Source organism: Colias philodice, chromosome 27, assembly GCF_061535455.1.
Source record: "Colias philodice isolate Cphi_HAF_F1 chromosome 27, ilColPhil1 Martin Lab GWU primary, whole genome shotgun sequence".
In the NCBI taxonomy this organism is placed as follows: Eukaryota; Metazoa; Arthropoda; class Insecta; order Lepidoptera; family Pieridae; genus Colias; species Colias philodice.
The window spans coordinates 6,431,173-6,437,247 of record NC_143112.1 but is presented as its reverse complement, the minus strand read 5'-3'; the positions used below and the strand labels follow the sequence as shown (position 1 = coordinate 6,437,247).

Below are 6,075 nucleotides of genomic sequence, written 5' to 3'. Positions count from 1 at the left end.
CGGGCCTTATATTCTAGTAGAGATATATAAGCTATATACTATATAATGCCTAAGCTTTTAATCTTAACTCGAAATTGGCTTACCACACGTGATCTCGATGGCCTGGCTTAGGTCAATTGCTCCATTTAGTAGACACTACTAGCTTAATGCCCGGCTTCGCTTCTGATGGATCAAACGCCATTTATATTGGAAACTATGTTTAGTGATGTTGGTATAATTTATCGATACTGCACCAATTAAAAAGGTATAGATAGGTAGGATAAAACAAAGTCTCCAATGCGTCTGTCTGTGAGTGATAACCTCAAAAACAAATACACCGACCGCAGACAGAAATCTAGTATACCTACCTAATACCTATTATAAACGAGCTGTGTAAATAAGATATTATTTTTCAAACCAGAGAAAACAGATGAAAATCGGTCAAGCAGTTTTTGAGTTTAACGTGAATAGACGGACGCGCGGTGGAGGTAATAAATAATAATATTTGCTAATATTATAATATGATATCGCTATAACTTTTCTGTATAGGTATAAAATATTATTAATCGTTTGATTTGATCTGATTCATTTAATTCTTGAGATTAGCGCGTTCAATCAAACAAACTTAGCTATAATAAGAAATAAGTATATGTATTATGAAAGTTTATTATGATTTAACATCTGACCCACTGAACAGATTTTGATGAGCATCGATTTACAGATAGATGCAAACGAGGGGAAGACGATAGGGTATTATTGTGCAAGATTAAACCTGCAGGGGATGAAATAGGGGGTGAAATTGAACGTGGAATTACTGTACCGCTATATTATGCACGAAAGAGTGGAGTAATTTTGATTGATCCTTGATGTTTTATTTTTATGGATATAAAATACATATTTTTATTATAATTATTATAATATGTAGTACATAATATTATCAAGACTTATTTAAGAAGAAGTAAAAACTTTATGTTGATGTAGTAAGTTATTTCGGTTAGCATATAATATCAAATTCAAAGTTTACAATAATTTGTCACGCAATTAATAATTGTTCAGTAATTATTTACTCAACAAATGTTGAAAATATAAACATTAGTAATCTTAAATTATTTTGATTAATCCCCTCCCTAATTATTTTTTACTTTTCCGTTTTTGAAGTCGATTGTTTTTAACGTAGTTATTTTTTCAATATCATTGACTTAACACATTATAAATTTTAAATAATTACAAATTATCCAAAACATAAGACATTAAGCTACATCCACAATATTAAAGTGACCCTGTATGTTCGTCACGGATATTATTCGCTAATCTAAGAGCTAGCGCGCACGAGCAACTTTGTCTCCGCAACTATTTTGTCTCTCCCATCAATTTGTATGGGGAGTTGCGTCGCTACGTGCGCGCACTTTCATACTAGCCCATAGGTGGGAGAGACAAAATAGTTGCGGAGACAAAATAGTTGCGGAGACAAAGTTGCTCGTGTGCGCTAGCTCTAACGTCCGACGTGACATTGCGGATCGGGTGTCACGCAGGTCAGATGTATGTAGAGACATACATGTTAATATTTTATATAATACGAAAAAAACTTTGCTTATTTAAATTGTAAAGTATGAAATAAATTTTCTCCTTGCTGAGTATATTCAAATCACTACGTAGTATAAAACAAAGTCACTTTCTCTATCCGTATGTCCCTATGTATGCTATCTTTAAAACTACGCAACAGATTTTCATGCGGTTTTTTTAATTGATAGAGTGATTAAAGAGAAAGGTTTTAGTATATAATTTATTAGGTTTTAGACGTAGCGGGCGAAGCCGCGAGCGGAAAGCAAAAAATACAGATTACAAAAACATAAAATTAGAGATATGATGAAATGGAATGCAATCACTCTACATTATGGCTAAATTAAACATTAAATTTTTTTGTGTGCAATTTTATCTTGTGATAGTCTTATGACCACCGACAGACTTCGGATCAAGTTGACCATAATAATATAATTATAAATATATACTTATAAAAATGAATCGCAAAATGTGTTGGTAAGCGCATAACTCGAGAACGGCTGAACCGATTTCGATAATTCTTTTTTTATTATATTCCTTGAAGTACGAGGATGGTTTTTATGTAGAGAAAACGTAAACATGTACCACGGGCGAAGCCGGGGCGGACCGCTAGTTATAAATATAGTTTTAATATTCAAAATCCATCCAATCCAATTCAAAAGAAACAGACAAAAACACTAGAACCGTAAAATTACTAGAAAATTCGTCAGATCCAGCCCACGCCGGATAAACTTTTCTTGGAACTTTCCTATATTTTATTTATTTAAAATGTAAAATGTAAGGCGATTATGCTAAATTATCAACTTGAAGAGCTTCTAGTGTTTATTGATTTTAATAGGATTATGTTTTACTAGTGAATAATTGCGGCGTTGCTTGCTCTCAGAAAGGTATTTTCAAATAACAAGTTTTTTTTAGGATATCAGGTAAAAACCCTATAAACATAAGTTACGAATTACAGGCAGAAGAGAGAACAGATTCTTTATGTTTTATGGACATTATGAATCTAATATTATAAAGCTGAAGAGTTTGTTTGTTTGTTTGAACGTGCTTATGTCGGGAACTACTGGTCCGATTTGAAAAATTCTTTCAGTGTTAGATAGCCCATTTATCGAGGAAGGCTATATATCATCTTGCTAAGACCAACAGGAGCGGAGCACTGCGGGTCAAACCGCGAAGCACAGCTAGTACACAATAAACTTATTAAACTTTCTACGATACAATAATCTCTTTATACAGGGGGTCCCACTGTTGGTATACTAAGCTCAAAGGAGGTTATAGTTTTGCATACGCTGAATACGTAAAAAATACTTATAAAATTCTAGACGCTTTTTTTTTTAAAAAAGATGAATTCTTAAAACTCTATGTGTACACCCATAACAAGCAACCCGCCCAACTTTGCCACTAGCACGTAAACTATCGTTTAAGATTATGTTTTCATAGACAAAATGCTCACATTAGAGAAGCGGTATATGCCTCCTGCGCGAAGCTAGAGAAGAAAACATGGATTTTTACAAAAAATTTAGCAAAAAATTTTTGACGTAATTTTGTTGTTTAAGTATTTTTTACGTTTCATTATATGCAAAACTGCAAGTTCCTTCGCGCTTAGTATACCAATAGTGGGACACCCTGTATGTTATCCCACAATAAAATGCAGTTGTCTCTATATGTTTCTACTCTGTGGCAGTATCACTTTAGCGTGTAACCGTTGTCACAGGCTGTCAATATGGCCGACGGTGTATTAAATAAAACAGAGTATCGTCTCGCATGTCTTTAATAATATTTGACTTGAAACAGTGGGGAATAGTTGCTGTGTAACCTTCAGTTGACCCAAGGTCTGAACAAATATTAAATAATAAATAAATAAATAAATATTATAGGACATTATTACACAAATCGACCTAGTCCCACAGTAAGCTCAATTAAGGCTTGTGTTGTGGGTACTAGGCGACGATAAATATAATATTTAATAAATACATATATAGATAATAACACCCAGACCCAAGAACAAATAATTGAGTTCATCATGGCACACAAATATTTGCCCTGACCGGGGATCGAACCCGGGACCGTCGGCTCAGTAGGCAGTTACTTTACCACTGCGCCAACCGCGTCGTCAAATATTCCTTACTAATATTATAAATGTGAAAGTGTTTGCTTGTATTTCTATTACGTCGTAATGGAACGATTTTAGGATATGATTTTTAAGCCTCGAGATAGTAGTCGAGACTCTAGAGAGTGGCATAGGCCTAAAAAGTATTTTAGCGTGTAAAATTTCTCATTGCTATAGTTTAAACTTTAAATGTTTAACAAGCAAACTATAAGCATCGAAAATATTGAAACACGCCTCAGGTTATTGACTATTATAAAGAAACTGGACCATAAAAATCGATAAATTGTCTCGGAAACTTTTTAGATATTGAATAAATCTTTAATTTAAAATATTATAACACACTAGATTTCCGCCCGCAGCTTCGCCCGCATTTTCAAAGGAAAACCCGCATAGTTCCTGTTCCCGTGGGATTTCCGGGATAAAACCTATCCTATGTGTTAATCCAATCCAAGTTACCCTCTATATGTGTGCTAAATTTCATTGTAATCGGTTCAGTAGTTTTTACGTGAAAGAGTAACAAACATCCATACATCCATACAAACTTTCGCCTTTATAATAGTATTAAGATTTTTACTAATTTAGTTTTTGAAGTAAAACTTCTTTAGGCGCGACTAGGGAGTAACTCAGATTTTTTTTCTGACGGAAGTAACGCTGTGTAGTTTCCGCCATTTAAAAATAATAATTCTGATTGGTTGTAAGTATATGTCATATAGGGTAACGGCACCAGTGGTCAGCCAGGCACCAGTGATCAGCCTATTGCGTTGTTTATTGGCCATAAATATCGCTGTAATCAAAATAACCAAATCACGCGCACTTAAATAGAAGCTCTGTTTCGTTATTGGTTCATGCATCACGCGATAGGAGCAGCAGGGGGTCAGGGGAGAGAAGTAAACACGTTCGTACAGGTGCTGTCCGCCGACAAGAGCAGAAGTGTCATGTCTGCAATATTTTTTGTTTCACGTGGTGCTCTTTTGAAAGGTGAGAAATAACATATTTTAGTATGAAATGTGAAGTGTTTTATACATAATAACTTTATAGATTACTTAGAGCATTTAATTTTATGAAATTTGATAAAAAATATTGTTTTTTTACTTAAAAATTTGAGGGGCTGACCATTGGATACTGATTTTTTATGAAAGATCCAATGGACAGCCCCTGGGGCTGATTACTGGGATTATTCCTAATTGTTAGAAAACCCAGTGGTCAGCCGCATTTCAAAATATTTTTTTCAAGCGGCTGACCACTGGGTCTCAATCTGTGGTCTCAATGATCCAGTATTCAGCCACAATGTTATTGAAATAATATTTTAAGTATAAATGCGAATGTTTGTGTTTAAATCTATAAGTAATACTTCATGTTAGTTAAGTTTTACCTGAAATAATGGTATTATGTGTATTCATATCCAAAAGTTATTATTGTTCCCTTTTTTTCTAGCTAAAAATGCCGCCAAGACAACAGTATCCTCCAGAGAAATCCTCCGAAAGAGATCCTCCTGTGGTTGATTATATATATTGTGGATTATAGATACATCAATAATATTATAAACTAATATCGCTGATTTTTTTAAAAAGAATTATTGCTGTTTTTATGATAAATAATAAGAAGTTCCTAGAAAATAAGAAGACACAAAGAGATTGTAATAGTATGTTTAAAATAATATTTGTATTATGTGCGATATACATTTTTTTGTGCTAAGTGAATCGTTGCTATAAAAATGTGATTAATATAGTTGATTTTGATATAACATTGTTTATTTTGATCTCATAATTAGTTATACTTACTAAAGGCTGAACACTGGGTTCAACAAGGCTGTTTATTGGTTTTTAGAGGCTGTTCACTGGGACACTGGGCCATTTTTTGTTTAAAATTAATTATATATTTTACTAAGAGAATTATTGTTTTTGATAAACACTGATTCGAAACTACAATAAACAATAAATCCATACATGTTGTACGTTTTTTTATTCGACGATTGTTGTAGAAATGGCAATTGTCAAAACTTCAAAAAGCTGTTATGAGGCTGACCACTGGTGCCGTTACCCTACTACACGCTTCTTGACTTATACGCCAGCTAGTGGCAAATATCATAATCAATTAGGATTATTTATTTTCAAATTTTCAAACGGATCAATTGTGAATAGCAAAGTGAATGAAAAATTCAACAGTTTTAAAAACATTATTTTAAATTGCAAAATTTTTTGAAAATCTCTAAATATACTTGTTTATTTATTACTTTTAAAATAAGTAAATTAAAAATAAATTTTCTGACAATTGCGACATTTTATAATATTCAATAACAAGGTTATATTGACATGTGCGTTTTACTTCAATCGCGCGTAAAGGTTACACGCACACACTTTTTTTTTTAAACGAGCTCCTAAAGAATTATAGAAACAAGTCGAAATCACTCTAAAATCGACACGGCC

The 6,075-nt window shown here is 33.1% G+C and overlaps 1 long non-coding RNA gene across 1 annotated transcript; it reads left to right on the top strand.

Moving 5' to 3' along the window:
- Positions 1-4,355: 4,355 nt before the first annotated feature.
- LOC149476672 (uncharacterized) lies at positions 4,356-5,689 on the top strand. The gene is made up of 2 exons (XR_016317840.1): positions 4,356-4,627; positions 5,084-5,689. It is a non-coding gene; the product is annotated as an uncharacterized LOC149476672 (long non-coding RNA).
- The last annotated feature ends 386 nt before the right edge of the window (positions 5,690-6,075 follow it).